Source organism: Lepus europaeus, assembly GCF_033115175.1.
Source record: "Lepus europaeus isolate LE1 chromosome 23 unlocalized genomic scaffold, mLepTim1.pri SUPER_23_unloc_1, whole genome shotgun sequence".
Classification (NCBI taxonomy): domain Eukaryota; kingdom Metazoa; phylum Chordata; class Mammalia; order Lagomorpha; family Leporidae; genus Lepus; species Lepus europaeus.
In genome coordinates, this window is record NW_026909015.1 from 643,498 (window position 1) to 663,174 (window position 19,677).

Consider the following 19,677-nt stretch of genomic DNA (forward strand, 5'->3'; position numbering starts at 1 on the left):
AGAGACATGGGAAAATTATTTGAAATTATTCATTAAAAGACTAATATCCATAATTTATTAAGAACTCAAGAAACTCAACAACAACAAAACAATAAATCCAGATAAGAAATGGGCAAAGGACATGAACAGACACTTTTCCAAGGATGAAACTCAAATGCCAATGATAAAAAAATGCTCAGGATCACTAGCCATCAGGGAAATGCAAATAAAAACCACAATGAGAGGATAGCACTGTAGCATAAATGTGTGTATAGCCACTGCCTGAAAATTGAGATCCCTGTGGTCACCATTTTGAGTTCCCTTTGCTGCACTTCTGATCCAGCTCCCTGCTAATGCACCTGGGAAAGCAATGGAAGCTCACCCATGTCCTTGAACCCCTATATTATGTGGAAGGTCCACATGAAGCCCCTGGCTCCTTCCCCCAGTCCTGACATTGGAACTATTTGGGGAGTGAACAAATAGATGGAAGATTCTCTCTCTGCTTCTGCCCTTCCTTCAAGGTAATTCTGACTTTCAAATAAATCTTTGAAAATAACCAGAATAGGGAGCCAGCACTGTGGCATATTAGGTAGAGCTGCCACCTGCAGTGCTGGCATCCTATATGGCACCAGTTCGAGTCTCAGCAGCTCCACTTCTGATCCAGCTCTCTGCTATGGCCTGGGAAAGCAGCAGAAGATGGCCCAAGTTCTTGAGCCTCTTCACCCATGTGGCAGACCTGGAAGAAGCTCCTGGCTCTTGGCTTCAGATTGGCACATCTCTGGCTGCTGTGGCCATCTGGAAAGTGAACTAGTGGATGGAAGACTTTCTCTCTCTCTCTCTCTCTCTCTCTCTCTCTCTCTCTCTCTACCTCTACCTCTACCTCTCTGTAATTCTGCCTTTCAAATAAATAAATAAATCTTTAAAAAGAAAAGAAAGAATAATGAGGATTTGCCTCATCCTAGTTTGAACCTAAATCATCCAAAAATCAAGAAACTGTAAGTGCTGGTGAGTATGTAGAGGAAAATACACAATATGAATGTAAAGTAGCACAACCATTATTGGAGACAGTATGGAGATTCCTCATCAATCTGACAATATATCTACCTTATGACCCAGATATCCACTCCTGGAAATTCAATCAAGGGAAATGAAATCAGCACATGAAAGTGTTATCTGTATCCACATGTTTATTGCAGCTCTCTTTACAATAGCTAATATGTGGAATCAAACTAGATGTCAATCAATTGATCATGTGATAAAGAAAATAAGTTATATATACACTATTGAACACTACTGGGCCTTAAAAAATGAAATCCTATCTTTGGCAATAAAATGCATGGAACTGCAAATCATTATGCTCAATGAAATAAGCTACTTCCAAAAAAGACACATACCCATGTTTTCCCTGATTTGTGGTAACTAGTATACAGAGTACAAAAATAAAATATATATGAGTAAAATTGACATTTTGAGATTTGATTATTGTGATAACCCCTGTCTATATTCTTGAGCAATAGTAATTTTATGGTTTTTTTTCTACTAATCATTTGTTTAATTTTTACTTGGTGGAAACTTGTGATTAAACTTGTGATTATAACATGAAATGAAAGTATGTAATTGTAAAAGTTAAAAGGAAAATATAAAAGGATAGAGGGTAAAAGTTGGGGCTATGAGTAGGTGAGTGGATAGGGTGAGAAGTATCATCATACTCCTAAGTCTGTATATATGAAACACATGAAATCTGTTCACCTTATAAATAATTTTAAAAGTAGAATAATCAGATTTCAAATAGAATCAAAAAGAATAAAGTACTTAGAAAAAAAGTAACCAAGGGAATAAAATATCTTAATACTGAGAACAATAAAGGATTATTGAAAGGAATCAATGATCATACAAATAAATGGAAAGAAATACTGTGTTCATGGATTATAAAATATGTACAATAAATCAATATGATCCTAAGTGATTTATAGACTGAAATGATTCCTTATAACACTCCAATAGTTATTTTTTTGCAGAAAATAAAATAAAATACACAGAAAACTCTGTGGCATGTAAAAGAGCTAAATACTCAAAATATTATTAAAAATAAGATCAAAGTAGTATTAGCATAAAAACAGATACACTTTGGAAGACCTGAGAAGCTCCAAGCTCCTGATTCCTGGCTTTAGCCTGGTATAGCCCCAGCCATTGAGGCCAGTTGGGCATTGAACCAATGCATGGAAAGTTTCTCTCTCTCTCTCTGTCTCTGTCTCTCTGTCTCTCTCTCTCTCTCTATCTCCATCTCTATTTCTATCTCTATCTCTCTACACCTACCTCTACCTCTAACTCTAACTCTATCTCTACCTCTACCTCTCTCTCTCTCTGTAACTCTACCTTTCAAATAAATTTTTAAAAGTCTTTAATTTTTAAAATTTTGAAAAACAAAGTGTTTTTACTTGAAAAAAGCATAATCTTGCAATTAAAACATATCCTGAGGAATTCACAAAAAAAAACAAAGTAAAATTCACAATGCAGCAGAATATAAGAAAAAGATACAAGTATCAATTACATTTCTGTATAGTAGCAATGAACATTATGAAAATATAATTAACATTAACATTCAAGGTAGCATCCAAGTGAAAATACCACTAAGAAATTTAAGAATAAAAACATTGAATTTTGTAATGGAAAAATAAAAAATATAAGAACATATAATTTTTAAAATCAGTTACTTCAATAAGACATTTAATATTGCAAAAAGATATGATTACTATTAGTCATTGGCGAAATGCAAACAAAACCTAAAGATATCACTTAATATTCAGTAAAATGATTCTGATTCAGCCATAGATAAATGTTGACTGAGATAAATGGAGAACATGGAACCCTCATACACTTTCAGTAAAACAGTGCAACCATTGTGAAAAATAATTTGCAGTTTCTTAGCAAGTTCTACATAGAATTATTTATTTATTTTTTTGACAGGCAGAGTTAGACAGTGAGAGAGAGACAGAAAGGTCTTCCTTCCATTGATGCACCCCCCCCAAATGGTTGCTATAGAGGGCGCGTTGTGCTGATCCAAAGCAAGGTGATTCCTCCTGGTCTTCCATGTGGGTGCAGGGCCCAAGCACTTGGGCCATCCTCCACTGCCCTCCTGGGCCACAGCAGAGAGCTGGGCTGGAAGAAGAGCAACTGGGACAGAATCCGGCACCCCAGCTGGGACTAGAACCCAGTGTGCCAGCACCACAGTCAGAGGATTAGCCAAATGAGCCGTGGCGCTGGCCTACATAGGATTATTTCTTAACTCAGCAGTTTCTCTCCTGTATGCCAGAAGATAGAAAATCCACTTGCCTACATCTGCTCACTGCAGCAATATTTATGCAAGCCAAATGTGAAATCAACTCTTTTATAATGGTTCACTACTTGGCAGTCAAAATTAATTAACAAATGACAGACTACAAAAGTAAAAACTCAAAAAAGAGAAGAAATTAGAAGCAAATCCCCACATGCTGCAACAGTGTATGATTTCAATTATAGGATATGACTATAAAAGGCCAATCTCTGGAGATAGAATTTAGTTTAGTGCCTGCCTGGAGCTGATGGTGAATAAGGCTTTACTGTAAGTAATATGAAGAATTTTGGGATTAATGAAAACATGTTAATATTAGACTATGGTTATAATTTTTTTTTGACAGGCAGAGTGGACAGTGAGAGAGAGAGACAGAGAGAAAGGTCTTCCTTTTTGCCGTTGGTTCACCCTCCAATGGCCACCACGGCTGGCGCGCTGCAGCCGGCGCACCGCGCTGATCCGATGGCAGGAGCCAGGTGCTTCTCCTGGTCTCCCATGGGGTGCAGGGCCCAAGCACTTGGACCATCCTCCACTGCACTCCCTGGCCACGGCAGAGAGCTGGTCTGGAAGAGGGGCAACCGGGACAGAATCGGTGCCCCGACTGGGACTAGAACCCAGTGTGCTGGCGCCGCAAGGCGAAGGATTAGCCTGTTGAGCCACGGCGCCGGCCTAAGACTATGGTTATAATTATGTATACTGCCAGTACAGTACAAAGCAAAGAACATTCACCTAAATCTAGGGACAGTTAGGACTGGACAGATAGGTTCCTAAGTTTGGGCTTCACAGAAACAACTGAATACCAACAAATATGAGAGGGTTTCATCTATTTTGTGGAACATGAAATTAAATATACTCACTTTGGTTCAAAACTATTTAAAACTATAAATACGAGGAGCCTTACAATCATAGACAATGTTTAGAATGAAATAATATGCAAGTTTCAAGAAATTTTTCACCAAAATTAATCTGCTATTTACTTCATTATATCTTGTTTGATATTATCCTGATTCAAATTAATGCCATAAGGCCGGCGCCACGGCTCACTAGGCTAATCCTCCGCCTTGCGGCGCCGGCACACCAGGTTCGAGTCCCAGTCGGGGCGCTGGAGTCTGTCCCGGTTGCCCCTCTTCCAGGCCAGCTCTCTGCTGTGGCCAGAGAGTGCAGTGGAGGATGGTCCAAGTCACTGGGCCTTGCACCCCATGGGAGACCAGGATAAGCACCTGGCTCCTGCCATCGGATCAGCGCAGTGCGCCAGCTGCAGTGCGCTACCACGGTGGCCATTGGAAGGTGAACCAACGGCAAAAGGAAGACCTTTGTCTCTCTCTCACTGTCCACTCTGCCTGTCAAAAAAAAAAAACAAATTAATGCCATAAACACTTAGAGAACCACTTCATTTTGCTTATGCAAAACAATTCAAAAGATTATTAATTACAAATTTAAGCTAAAATACTGCCTCCTAATTGCTCCACTTTTCCTGGGAAAATAGCAATCCAGTTATTTTCAGATTATGTTTGTCTTAATAAAATACTTCCAAAGATTCTAATAGTAGTTGTGATACTAATTTAAATATTTTGACATCCCTTAACATTATACACCCAGTAAGGTGCTGTTCTGGGTTCATATTTTGTTGGCAGGTAACTGTGAAATTTTAATCACACATAAAATGTGTAATGATCAAATCAGGATACATTTCCCTTCTCTGACATTACACCTCATAATCAGAGCCTTGGAATATCTTTCTCCTATTTGCTCATAAAATAATGAGTGTATTACTGTAAACTATGGTCACCCCACTATTCTATGTAATACTAGGGCCTTACTCCTATAATCTAACTCTGATTTGTTGCCAAGTACTCAAAGCAGTTTTTATAAGCTTCTTAATTAATTAGTGTGAAAGAAAAATAAAACAAACACACATACACACAGACAGACAGGGAAAGAAAATATTCCCTTCCACTTAGAATATTCCCATCACAAATGCCTAAAACAGCTTTGGAGGTATCATACTGCAACAACGATTCAGATATGACATCAAATGCACAGGTGACAAAAGGAAGTAAGACTACAAAAAAAAAGACAAAAAAATCTGTGTGCTAAAAGGAAAACTATACATAGAAAACAAAGAATGGGAGAAAATGTTGGCAAACATAGTATGATTAAGGGGGTAATACAAAGAAATACACAACTCATAACTATAAATAAAATTGGACAAAGGATCAGATCAATTTTTCCAATCAAGATATGAAAGCACCCAACAGATATTTTAAAAGGGGCTCCACACTGCTAACCAAGACCACAATGTTATCACCTCACATATGTAGAAATGGGTATTATCAAAAACTAAAAATATAGCAAGTATTGAATAAGATCTTTAGAAAACATAACACATAAATTGTTGGAGGGAATGTATATTGGTAAATCCACTGTGAAAAACACTATGGAGGTATCCCAAATAAAATTAAAAATGGAACACATGACAAAACAATCCCACTACTGCATGTGTATCCAAAGGAAATAATATCACTATCTTAAATATATCTGGCACATCCATGTTCATATGAGCATTATTCACAAGAACAAAAAATGGAAATAACATGGTCAATAGATGAATAGAGAAAAACATGATACACATGCACACAATGGAATCACATCCAACAATAAAAGAGAAATTCTAGCATTTTATCACAACATAGATCCAAATATATGAATGTGGACATCAGGCTGCATGAAGTATGACACACAAAGATAAATACCACATAATCTCCTGAATTTGTGGAACTGAAGAAAGTCATACTTAATCACAGAACAGAATAGTGGTTTCTAAGGGCTGAGAGTGGAGAAAGTGAGAAGATGTTAGGAGATAAATTAACTCATTGAGACCTAATATACAGCACAGAAATAATATGAATACACTATTCAATACTCACAATTTGTTAAGATCTTAAGTATTATTTTAAAAACTATGTAAGGTAATATGGATATGTTAGTTTTTCTTAATCATCTTATATGTACAAGGGGACTCCAAAAATTTAGTGAAAAACTGGATTAAATGATAAAGTGAATTTTCTGTAAACTTAAAAATCCCTCAAATATCAACATCAGATTGAAGGCCTTGAATATACACAAATTTTGTCAATTATATCCCAATAAACTTGAAAAATCACTGTATCAAAATAAAAATTAGTACTAACTTAGAAATCTAGGCTTATATCTTTGGGGCTGGTAAGATGGTCATGGAACAGAAACAGTGTTTTAAACACCCATAAATCTAATAAGCTAAAATTTCTATTTTGAAAGGTCAGAGACAGCCAACAGCCTGTTAAGGGAACGTGTAAGGGCTAAGATGACACAGGACAAATTACAGCATCCTCCTGTCCCCCTAAAACCTGGGCCAAAACCCTGAGTGAAATAAAACTGCATTGTTTTTAACTTACCCTGTCTATGACACTGTTATTTCCAAAAGAAAATGAGGTCAACCCTCCAGAAATGGCTATGCTGACAGATCAGGGTTGGTGAATTAAGACCTGCTTCCAACATATTCAGAAAACGTGGGGATTCATGTCACCCCTGGGGTAAAAAAGCAACTGAGGACCCCTTAAACAACAGCTCCTTGCTGCATGAATCCTCTACACAGCCCATATTCCCCATAATGACCACCCCATCCCCACTGCATAAACAGGGAATGCAGGGGGCTGCTGCCAGCAGCTGCCCAGAGATGGCCCCTAGGCTGTGAGCAGGAAAGGGACAGGACACCTGGAGTCTCCACACTGCAGACCAGAGGGGGCTGAGGGAAGTGTCATTCCAGCAGCGAGATGGGGCCCACAGACTAGAGATGACCTCTGTGAAGCCGGCAACCTGCCAGCCTTTTCCGACAACTTCCTCAGAGTCTGCCTTCCCCTCTCCTCAAGCCCAGCCCCCACACTCACCATCTCCCGGTGTCCGAGGTGGGTGGTGTCCTTCAATGGAAGAGGATCAGGGAACGGCGGACAGAGAACAGCAAACACTGACTGCCTTTGGGGATTCCCAGCAACGGAGCCCACTCCTAGAACCTCTCTCAGCCTCAGAACTGGAAGACTACTATTGCATCATTACGTAGCCTTTACGCCACTGAGACTGATTGGACAGCTTGCATTGCTGTGCGTGTGCACAACATCTAAAAGACGCAGCCAGTCAGCATCCTCCATAGCGCTGACACACGAGTTCAGGACGTGCCGGATGGAAAAAATAAGAGGAGTTGGCTTCATTTCCAAAAGTGTGTCTGTCCTCTTTGGCTCCAGCCACCCTGTAGTGGGAGGGAGTTTCTCCTCCCTGGTCTGGCAAACCGCTAGACTACCTCCCACCTCCCAGTCCATCTTCTGGAACAGAGCCTATTGGATATTGCAGGAAACTCCTTCAGGTCAGTTACAATTTAATGTCTGTTGATTGGCTTCAAAGCCATTCTTATTGGTATGTGGAACACACTTTTATGTTGAGTCGTCTGTGTTTCTTTTTAATATTTATTTAAAGAATGTATAAAGATACCACATAATTTAATCCTTTTTTCCCCATTTCTCTGGCAAGTTTTTTTTCTAGTCTGCCTATTGCCCTTTAATATTTCCTTTTGTTTCTTGCTGGTACTTTGTGATTAAGACTCTCTCTCTCTCTCTCTCTCTCTCTCTCTCTCTATATATATATATATATATAATTGGTATTTCTAGTAATGTCTTTTACCAGTTGTATTTGTTTTTATGGATTACCTCTGTATATAAACATCATCCAATATATTCACATTTTATGACTTAGAAATTGATCTCTATAATTTATAATTTCTTTTTGCTCCTTTATATCCCTTACTACCCCTGCAATAGAAAGACTATACAATCTAGCAGTCCCACTCCTGGGTATATATATCTGAAGAAAATTAAATCTACATACCTTCATTATATTCAAGAAATGGAAAGAAAAACTAAGTGTCTACAAAATGATGAATGGAAAAAGAAAATGTTGTGCATACACACAATGGAAAGCTATGTGATGAAAATGGAGGACACAGGCTGGCGCTGCGGCTCAATAGGCTAATCCTCCGCCTTGTGGCGCTGGCACACCGGGTTCTAGTCCCAGTCGGGGCGCTGGAGTCTGTCCCGGTTGCCCCTCTTCCAGGCCTGCTCTCTGCTGTGGCCAGGGAGTGCAGTGGCGGATGGCCCAAGTGTTTGGGCCCTGCACCCCATGGGAGACCAGGAGAAGCATCTGGCTCCTGCCTTTGGATCAGCGCGGTGCACTGGCTGCAGCGCGCCGGCTGCGGCGGCCATTGTAGGGTGAACCAAAGGCAAAGGAAGACCTTTTTCTCTCTGTCTCTCTCTCTCTCTCACTGTCCACTCTGCCTGTCAAAAAAAAAAAGAAAGAAAGAAAGAAAATGGAGGACACATTTATCATTTACAACAACATCTTATCATATGAGAAATATGCCAAGCCCAAAAAGACAGGAATGACACAGTCTCAGTCATATGTGGACTCTAATAAATTGCTTCTCATAGATGCTAAGAGTATGATGGTGGCTACCAGAAGCAGGGAAGAGTAGGAATGAGAAATTGTTTGGGAAAATTTGTTTAACAGGTTCTAGGTGGGCCAGTGCTGTAGCATAGTAGGTAAAGCCACCAGTTGCAGCACCAGCATCCCTTATGGGTGCATGTTGGTGTCCTGGATGCTCCACACCCAATCCAGATCCCTGCCTGGGAAAGCATCAGAAGATGACCCAAGTGTTTGGGCCCCTCTTCCCACATGGGTGACTTAAAGGAAGCTCCTACCTCCTGCTGTTGCAGCAATCTGGGGAATGAACCAGGAAATGGAAGACCTCTCTCTCTCTCTCTCTCTCTCTCTCTCCATCTCCGTAACTTTGCCTTTCAAATAAATAAATACATCTTAAAAAATAGCTACCAAGTTGTATGTAAGAGGAAGAAGTTCTGGTGTTCCCTTGAATGATAGAGTAGGGTGACTATGGTGATCATAATATACCATCTATTTTTCTTTAAAAATAAGTTTTAAATGTTTTCATCATAAGAAAATTACAAATGTTTGAAGATATTGATGCTTACCCTGATTTGAAAATTGTACAGTGTATTTGTCTAGGGCAAACACATGGTGCAATATAAATATGTATTGTTGTTTAAGTTAGTAACATTTAAAGACATTTAAATTTGATGTAATTTGTTACATGAGACTAGTACATAAGAAAACATATATGTATGTATATACTCTTGTAATCATTACATATGTTTATATATAAACATATAAATGCATGTATATAAGTATAGATATAAATTTAATATTCAAAGTTTGGAAATAGTTATATAATTTCAACTGCATTTCTGCATCTGGAGAAATGACTCATATTCATAATTCCCTTATTCCACTGTCCAGTCTGTTATTCCCTTTGTCTTCAGAAAGCTCTTATCATACTAATGGCTGCTTCACTGGTGAAATAACCCAGATTTTTCAGAGCTGAATCCTTTTGGACAGAAGACCTCCAAATGCCCACAGCAACTAGATTGACCCATGGAATACCCATCTCAAAGATGTTTTGTAGTCAAATAGAGGTCAGGAATGATGCTGGATAGGCTGGTCACCAAAAGTGAACCAATACCACCAGTGTTCCCAATGACCAGGCCAACCATATAAAAAGATATTCAAATCATCTTAAGACATAAGATTGGAAATTCAGAATGCCCAGCTCTATGAAATATGGTAAAATCAGGTCCAGGAATGAGGTTAATAGCAACAAACGCCCATATCAAAAGAAGGTTTAATATAAGAATTATGAAGAACTAGGGTTGTACTTCTTATAGTGCTTCTGAAAATATTCAACTTAAAGGAAGCAAAATATATATGTCAACATCTAAAAGAACATATCAGAAACATGATAAATATAAGGAATTAATTTGAGAGACTCATTTTTCATTATTAATGTCGATATTTTTTATGGTAAAGGAAAAAATATAAGACAAAATTCATGAAGAGAAAGATGAAGAAAAATGTAAATGCTGAAAAATATATATGAGTTGTAAGAAATAAATACCAGTGTAAACTAACAGAGCAGCACTAGTATTAAAGTGTATCATTCTTACCTGGGGAGTAGGTGCACAGTGACTTCCGTTGTTGATTTAACAATTAACACTCTTGTTTATGATGTCAGTTATCACCCAAGGCTGTTGTCATGATTTGCCAAGGCTATGGAAGCTTCTTGAGTTCACAAACTCCAACCTTATTTAGACAAGGCCATAGTCAAAGTGGAAGTTCTCTCCTCCCTTCAGAGAAAGGTACCTCCTTCTTTGATGGCCCATTCTTTCTGCTGAGATCTCACTCACAGAGATCTTTCATTTAGGTCAATTTTTTGCCAGAGTGTCTTGGCTTTCCATGCCTAAAAAACTTTCATGGGCTTTTTAAACAGTACTTTACACTTTGTGTATCTGTATGGGTGCAAACTGTTGAAATCTTTACTTAGTATATACTAAGTTGATCTTCTGTATATGAAGAAAATTGAAATGAATCTTGATGAAGAATGGGATGGGAGAGGGAGTGGGAGATGGGAAGGTTGTGGGTGGGAAGAAGGTTATGGGGGGAAAAGCTCTATAATCCAAAAGTTGTATTTTGGAAATTTATATTTATTAAATAAAAGTTGAAAAAAAAAGAATAAAGACAAAATTCTTGGAAAATTAATCCTTTAGTTACCTATCCTGACTAAACTACTGATTTTTTTAGCAAACTCATATATGCAAAAGGATAACAAATAAACTATTTTAGATATAAAAATATGGTATTTCTTCTGCTGAAGAATAGTGTAGTAATACAATATTAACAGTGGAAAAATTAGCATAATATATTTGTGATTAGAAAATGAATATAAATTATTTTATCAACCTATTATATGCATACATGAATATCAGTATTTTATGAAATAACAGTAAATTCACTTATCAATATTTGTTTATCTTGGAAATGCTTCATATTTTAATTGAGTTTTTGAAATATACTTACTTGAGAGAGATAGAAGAAGGGAGAGTGAGTTTAAGAGTGAGAAAAAGAGAAAACTCCCATCTGCTAGTTCATTCCAAAATGCCTGCAGTTATCTGGAACTGGTGCTGAAACTAGGAATCAAGAACTCAATCCACATACTCCATTTGGGAAACAGGAACCCAACTACCTGGTTCATCACTACTGTACCCCAATGTCTGCATTAGCAGAAATCAGTAATTCAGAGCACAAACAGGCACACACAGTGTGGGATGTGGTTGTCTTAACAGCTAAGACTAATTCCAACCCTAACTGAATATTTTAAGGAAAAACTGGCTATTTATTTGAAAGACAGGTGATGTCTCATTCTGTGGTTTGCTGCTCCAGAGCCAGCCAGCGGAAATCTGGGAACTCTTCAGTTCTCATGCAATAGGTATCAGGAACTCAATTATTTGAGCTATCAACACTGCCTCCCAAGATCTGCATTAGTGAGAACCTGGAGTCAGAAGGCAGTTATCCAACCCAGGTACTCGAATATGGTTCAAGGATTCATAATTGCCCGGCCAAAGGACCAACCCCTGGCCATCTCTTTCTCATAAGTCCTGGTAATGTTTTCACTTACATCAGTTGTCAGCTCTTTCACTGCTTCCATGTAGAATGTTCTATCTTCTCTGTACTCCAGGTTTCATTATTTTATACACTCTTAATGTTACATATCTGCTACCATCAACCATACTGAAAGTCAAGGGTATGTGCTTTCTATTAATATATATGAACAGCACACTCTTTCAATGAATATTTACTTAATGCCACTTTGTGTCTGGAATGTTATTAGGTGCTAGAGATACAGCAGTTGGCAAACTATGCAGCTGGCATTCTAATAGGGGAGGGCGATGAACAAGGCGAATTCCACGTGAAATGGTAGTGAGATGGTAATGAGAAAGATAAACCAGAAAAGAGGGAGAGAGGAAGAGATGGAAGGGGTTATGAGTTTACCTAGGGTGGCCATAGATGATTACAACCTTAAAGGCAATATTCAGAAAGGAGATGAAGGCAGTGAGACACATATTGCCTGTAGGAAGAAATCATTAACTTAAAAACCTCAGAGGTCTTTTTTTAAGATTTATTTATTTTATTATTTGAAAGGCAGAGTTAGGGAGGCAGAGAAAGAGAGAGAGAGAGAGAGCTATTCTTCTTTTTTTTTTGACAGGCAGAGTGGATAGTGAGAGAGAGACAGAGAAAGGTCTTCCTTTTTGCCGTTGGTTCACCCTCCAATGGCCACTGTGGCCGGCACATTGTGCTGATCTGAAGCCAGGAGCCAGGCGCTTCTCCCGGTCTCCCATGTGGGTGCAGGGCCCAAGGACTTGGGCCATCCTCCACTGCCTTCCCGGGCCATAGCAGAGAGCTGGCCTGGAAGAGAGGCAACCGGGATAGAATCCGGCATCCCAACCGGGACTAGAACCCGGTGTGCTGGCACCGCAAGGTGGAGGATTAGCCTGTTAAGCCACAGCACCAGCCAAGAGAGCTATTCTATCTATGGGTTCACTCCCCAATGGCTGCAGCACCTGGAGCTGTGCTGATCTGAAGCCAGGAGCCCCAAGCCAGGAGCTTTTTCCAGGTCTCCCATGTGGTTGCAAGCACCCAAGGATTCAGGTCATCCTTCACTGCTTTCTCAGGCCATAGCAAAGAGCTGGATGGGAAGTGAAGCAGCCAGGATCTCTGCTGTGATTTAAATTGTTGCCATTGCATTTTATACTATTCTATATTTTTGGAATTTGTATACTGAGTATATGCCACTTCTATTTAAAAATACACAATGACTAAATCCAAAGGAAATATACCAAGATTTTGAAATGTGTTTTATCTTGAATGATAGGAATTTGAATAATGGTTATTCTTTCTCCTTTCTGTATTTTGTGCATTTTCATAGTTGAAATTAAATCCATTAAATGAATAGTCATATCCTTAAAATAAAATTTGTTTAAATCATTTGAAATTCATGCACCCTATATATTTTATACAAGAATACTCATAGATTTATTCAACTGAAAATATTATTATATCCCACTTATTGGTTAAAAAACGGAGAGAGTGAGAGGGATAGTACAACATTGTCCATAATTATTTTACAGATAGAATTAAAACATGTAGATATATTATTTTGCCCCTGAGATTAGAAGCCAACATTTTTAATTGACAAAGGGACTGATTAATTCAGTAAACACTGCAAATTAAGCCTTGAGTTACAGGAGTATTACATTTGAAATTCATGTCTGATAAACAGAATTTCCTTTCTCTTTCACTTGTGCTTAAAATATAGAATAAAACATATCTAGGGAGAACACTGATAAGAGTATTCAAATAGTAACATTGAAAGGTGTGTGAAGCTCAGAGAGAGAGAGAGAGAGAGAGAGAGACCTTCCATCTTCTGGTTCACTACCCAATTGGCTGCAATGGAACTGAGCTGAGCCGATCCAAAGCCAGAAGCCAGGAGCCAGGAAATTTTTCCAAGTCTCCCATGCAGGTTCAGGGGGCCAAGCACTTGGGCCATCTAGTACTGCTTTCCCAGGCAACCACAGAGAGCTGGGTCATAAATGAAGCAGCCAGAACTCAAACCGGTGCCCATTTGGGATGCCGACCCTACAGGCGGTGGAATTACCCCCTAAGCCATAGTGCCAGCCCCCTCACTACTCAGTATTCTGAGTTACCTTTCAGTGTTCTGGGAGACTTTGGTCACTATAATTTTTGCTCCTGAAAAGGGGAAAGCCTGCAGAGAAAATTGCCATAGGCACACCTTAAAGAGAATTGAGTGTATATGAGTTAGAACTCTATGTCAGTTAAACCGAAATAGATTCCTGGTCTGTGATTCAGTGTATTGAAAAAGAGAGCATAGTTTCTATTCCAACATGCTCAGCTTGAAGTTTTTTCAATGGCCTATGGGAATCAGAGAAAGACAGTATTATTTTTGCTATTCCTTTCTGCATTCTGACACTGTACATGACTCTCTCAGCCCAGTCTTCCTAACTAAAATCTATTTCCTTTCATTTAGTCTGCCCAAATTGTAATCTGCCCAAATACCATATACTTGTGATTAAGATGTCACACACATCATCTTTTGAAATTAGGACTTTTAATTTCAGACTCTGTAAGTAGAATTTGAGCAATTTTCTCTTTCTGTGGAAGTTAGTATAATGAAAGTAAAGGGAAATTATGAATATAGAAGAGGTTAAAATGCTTAAGAAAATGGAAATACAGATAAAGAGAAAGGAATGGTAGAAAATAAGAAAAGAGCCAAGCTTTCCTCATCCTTGAATAAATAACCTGACCCTGACAAGTACTTTATAATTCTATGAATATTTGTTATGGTTTATTGCATTTCTGTTTGTGAAATTTCAATATAAACATTTTTCTTTAATCTTAAATTATATATTTTGAAGAGTGAACAAGAGGATTGGAGATTTCTGTTTCTTTCAAATAAAGAAATAATAAAAAATAAATATTCTTCTCATTTCACGGTCATAAACTTACTTTCACATATAATATACTGTCTTTCATATAGTACACTAATTCTTTCAATGAGCTATTTGACACTATATTTATTTCTAAGAGTATAATGTTATTCTGCAGAATATTGTACCACTGTGTTTTTATAAACGTATTCTTCATATATTTTTGAAATATTTATTTTATTCACTTGAAAGCACGGAGGGACAAAGAGATCTTCTATTAACTGGTTCACTGCCTCTATGACTGCAAGAGCTGGGGGTGTGCAAGGCCAAAAGTAGGATCCTGGATCTCCAGCCAGGTCCCCCATGTGTGTTGCAGGGACTCAAGCACTTGGGCTGTCTTCCTCTGCCCTCTCAAGGCACATTAGAAGGGAGTTCGATAGAAAGTGGAGAAGTTGAGACTCGACTGTCCAATCTGATGTAGGATGCCCATGTCAGAGGTGGTGGCTTAATTCACTGTGCCATAAAGCCAGACCCCTCTTCATATTCTTTTAATGATTAATGATGAAACATTTTAAATGAGTAGACTCTTTTATGCATTGTAGTGTTTCTTTCATTTTCTTCCTCTAGATATATTGTATTTTGCTTTCTGAAATCATACCTAAATAAATGAAAAAACAAGTTTAACTTCTTTTTGGGACTATGAAAACCTTTCAACATATGATTCTTTAAGTGGAAAGTAAGTCTGAATCAATGTTTATTTCAAATGCCTATGAAATATATGAGAATCTTTTGGAAAGCAATTGGGGATGTCATAAATTTGTTGTGTATTTTATGACTTGCTGTGCAGAATATCAGCTGATACACACAATATAAACCCATCACACCAGTCTATTAGCCTTCCCATTTCATTTATTGAAGACTGTGCTCACTCTATTGTCCTACGCAGCAGCAGAGAGATGCTCATGCCACATCTATATTTGACTTTTGGTGTCTGGTGTGTTTCATTTAATATGATGATCTCCAATTTCATCCATGTTGCTTTCAATATCAAGAGTTTATCACTTTTTCAGACTGAGGAATATCCTATTGTGAAATATACCACATTTTGTTTACTCAGTCATCTACTCATAGGTATCTAGGTTGATCCCCTATCATGGGAGTGTAGGAATCTCTTTCATATATTGGCTTCATTTTCTTTGATATACCAAGAATATGAATATCTCAGTCATATGGATAGACAAAAGTTTTATTTACTGAAGTTATAAATAATGGAGGAAAACCAACAGGGTTGGTTGAGAAATACTTAGAAAAATAAGCCTTGCATAGTATATCAATTGACAAAGAAGTTAACTGAAATGGAAAATGTCAATGGTAAATCAAGAACATTTCAGCTGAAACAATATACAGTTTACTATTTTACACATTGAACTCAGCATGTTTTGTGGATTTTTCTATCATTGTTATGAAACTGCCTGTTGGAAAAGGAACCAAAATGGGCCCAATCCATCAGTCTAATGGAAGTGAACAGAACACAATATAATTATGTTTGAAAGTAGCCTGGCAATGTATCTCAAAGATAGTATGCACATGTGTGCATGCAGCAGCCGTATAGCCAGGAATCAAGGCTAAGGATCACTACAGAGTTGCTCCAATGTGAGAAGACTTGTTTGGATATCCCCAGCATCCCTAGAAACATGGGACTGGGAGACTCTTTAGGGCTTGTCTGTGCAATGGAAAGGACATGGTCTCCTCTAACTCCAAACTTCTGAGTTAAATTTGCTGACATTCTCTACTTTCCTGTAATAGTATAGCCACTAACAAGACTACACATTGTGTTTTCAAAATCTCAGAAATGCCCCCTCTAAGACTTACTCTTATCCATTTCAAACATCTTTGTTCACCAGTTATATGTATTATTAAAAACCTGGAAAAAATTGTAAACAATGTAGCATGTTGGATTCAGTGCCATCACAAAATTTTTATTCTGCATTCATTCTTAATATGTTCAAAGAAGATATTATGATTAAGATCTATGAGAGATCCATTCCCAAGAAAGAGCTTCTGGTCTATAGCTCAAAGATTGAGGAAAAGATATACATTGAACTGAGTTAAAATAAAGTATTTATATATGTGTCAAATAGTTGCATTGCCATATTAATTCACTTTTTCTATAATTGCCACTTACAATTGTCCAACATCTGAAATAAATATACAGCCACAAAAACAATGTAGATAGAAATGCATGATTGGAAATATAAACAATACAGAACAATACAGATGGACAGATTGGAAATATGGACAGATTGGAAATATGGACAATACAGAGGAAAGAGTAGAATTGGAATGCAGTACCCAATCAGACCAGAGCTACACTGTGCCCAATCAGACCAGAGCTACACTGTGCCCGTAGCATAAGCTATACTGTGCCTATAGCATAAGCCCCAACAGGGAACCTTTAATGTTGTTTTATTGGCCATGAAATGCACCAGAGACAGGCTGACATAGAGGAACACACAATCTCACTAATTTGCCTATTTCTCCATTTAAAAATAGGAGCCCATAGGAAAGGTGCTGAAAACACTTCAACCAATTAAAACTTGTATGACTCTGCTCTACATATAAACATATATCATACACAAATAATCTCTAACCCAGATGAGCAGAGTAACTACCATATACCAGGCAGACGTGCTAAAAACAGACACTGAATGTGCACATGTCACTTGGGGAGTGAACCAGCAGATGGAAGATCCTTGCTTGTATGCTCATCTCTGCCTCTTTGCCTTTAAAACTATTTTTTATTTTATTTATTTGAAAGACAGAGTTACAGAGAGAGGTAGAGACAGAGAGAGAGGTCTTCCATCTGCTGGTTCACTCCCCAGATGGCTGCAATGGCTGGAGCTGCACCAACACAAAGCCAGGAGCCAGGAGCTTCTTCAGGGTCCCTCATGTGGGTGCAGGGGCTCAAGGACTTGGGCCATCTTCTACTTCTATCCCAGGCCATAGAAGAGAGCTGGATTGGAAGAGGAGCAGCCAGGACTAGAACCGGTGCCCATATGGGATGCCAGCACTTCAGGCCAGGCCTTTAACCCACTGTGCTATGGCGCCAGCCCCTAAAACTATTTTTTAGATCAATTACTATGCAGGAGGATCCAAAATGTGTGATTAGGGGAAAAGGCATGCTGATTTTGACCAGGGGAGGATTACAGAAGAAAAAGGGAGGGAATGCCTGCGTGCCTGGACTGGGTCCTGTCAGAGAGTTCTACACTCACACTTAGGCACACACAGATGCTTCGTGCAGTTCATGCGTATGCATGGTGGGATGTGTAGCCACTGTGGGATCACCATGAGAGTTGGTCACCTTGGCAGAGATGGAGTGAAGCTCTGATCATGCCAGCTGATGTGAGTATGCCCTCCATCCAATAAAGGACATCCAATAAAGGACATGTACCACATCCAACTAGTGTGTCACCCTGCACACTTTCCCCACCCTCGACCAATGTCAGACATCCCTGGCCCCACCCAGGACATACCTCAGGATATCTGCTAAAGGAATACTCTGCTATAGAGGCATATTCCAAAAATAAATCCCATCAGAGGAGAAAACCAAAATGTGTTGCCACAAATGCTTAAAAATAAACATAGAGGGCAGCGCTGCAGCTCAATAGGCTAATCCTCTGTCTGTGGCACCAGCACCCTGGGTTCTAGTCCTGGTCGGGGTGCAGGAATCTGCCCCGGTTGCTCCTGTTCCATTCCAGCTCTCTGCTGTGGCCCGGGAAGGCAGTGGAGGATGGCCCAAGTGCTTGGGCCCTGCACCCGCATGGGAGACCAGGAGAAACACCTAGCTCCTGGCTTCGGATCAGCGTGGTGTGCCGGCTGCAGCACGCCAGCCACAGTGGCCATTGGTGGGTGAACCAACAGAAAATGAAGACCTTTCTCTCTGTCTCTCTCTCTCACTGCCCACTCTGCCTGTCAAACAATAAATAAATAAATAAATAAACAAACATACAAATACAATAATAATGAATAAGACAATATTACTCCCTAAAAGGAACAAAACAAGGCAGATTAAAGAATATCTGAGCTACAAGACAAAACCTAGGCTATATCTGTTAGTCAAAAAAAGAAGAAAAAAATTTAGAAAAACCAAAAATGGTATTTGAGATTTGTGATACTACCTAATGATGAAACATAAGTGTATTAAAGTTCCTGAAGGACTGGATAGAGCAGATTACAAGACATGTTCAGTGAAATAGTAGCAGAAAACGTCCCTAATTTGGAGAAAGATAGGGACATCCAAATACAGGAAGCACATAGAAGGCCTAAAAAAATCAGAAAAAATCTTCACAACAGTGAATTATAGTCAGTACTTCAAAGTAAAATACAAAGGAAAGATCCTAAAGTGTGTATGATAGAAATGCCAGATTCTGTTCAAAGCATCTCCAATCGGATTGAGAGCTGATTCTCTCATAGCCTCATCAGCAATCTTTGAGGCTATGAGAGAATGGACATAATTCAAGTCACAGGAAGATGTTACTATAGTAACTGTATATACAACCAAAGCTAGGGTGCTTGCCTATTTAAAATAAACGTTAATAGATCTAAAGGGAGATATAGACTCCAATACAGTAATACTGGTGGAATACAACACCACACTTTCATCAATTGACAGATCAATGATACAACTCAACAAAGAAATAACAGAGCTAACCTAAACTACTGACCTATTGATTTCCACAGAACTTTTCTTCATAAAACTTCAGAATACACATTCTTCTCATCAGTGCGTGGAACTTTCCCTAGGCTAGATCATTTGCAGGACTATAAAACAAGTCTCAACAAATAAAAAAAATAAATCATGCCATGTATCTTTCCTGATCACAATTGAATGAAGCTGAAAATTAACAACTTAAGGAACTGTGAAAAATACTC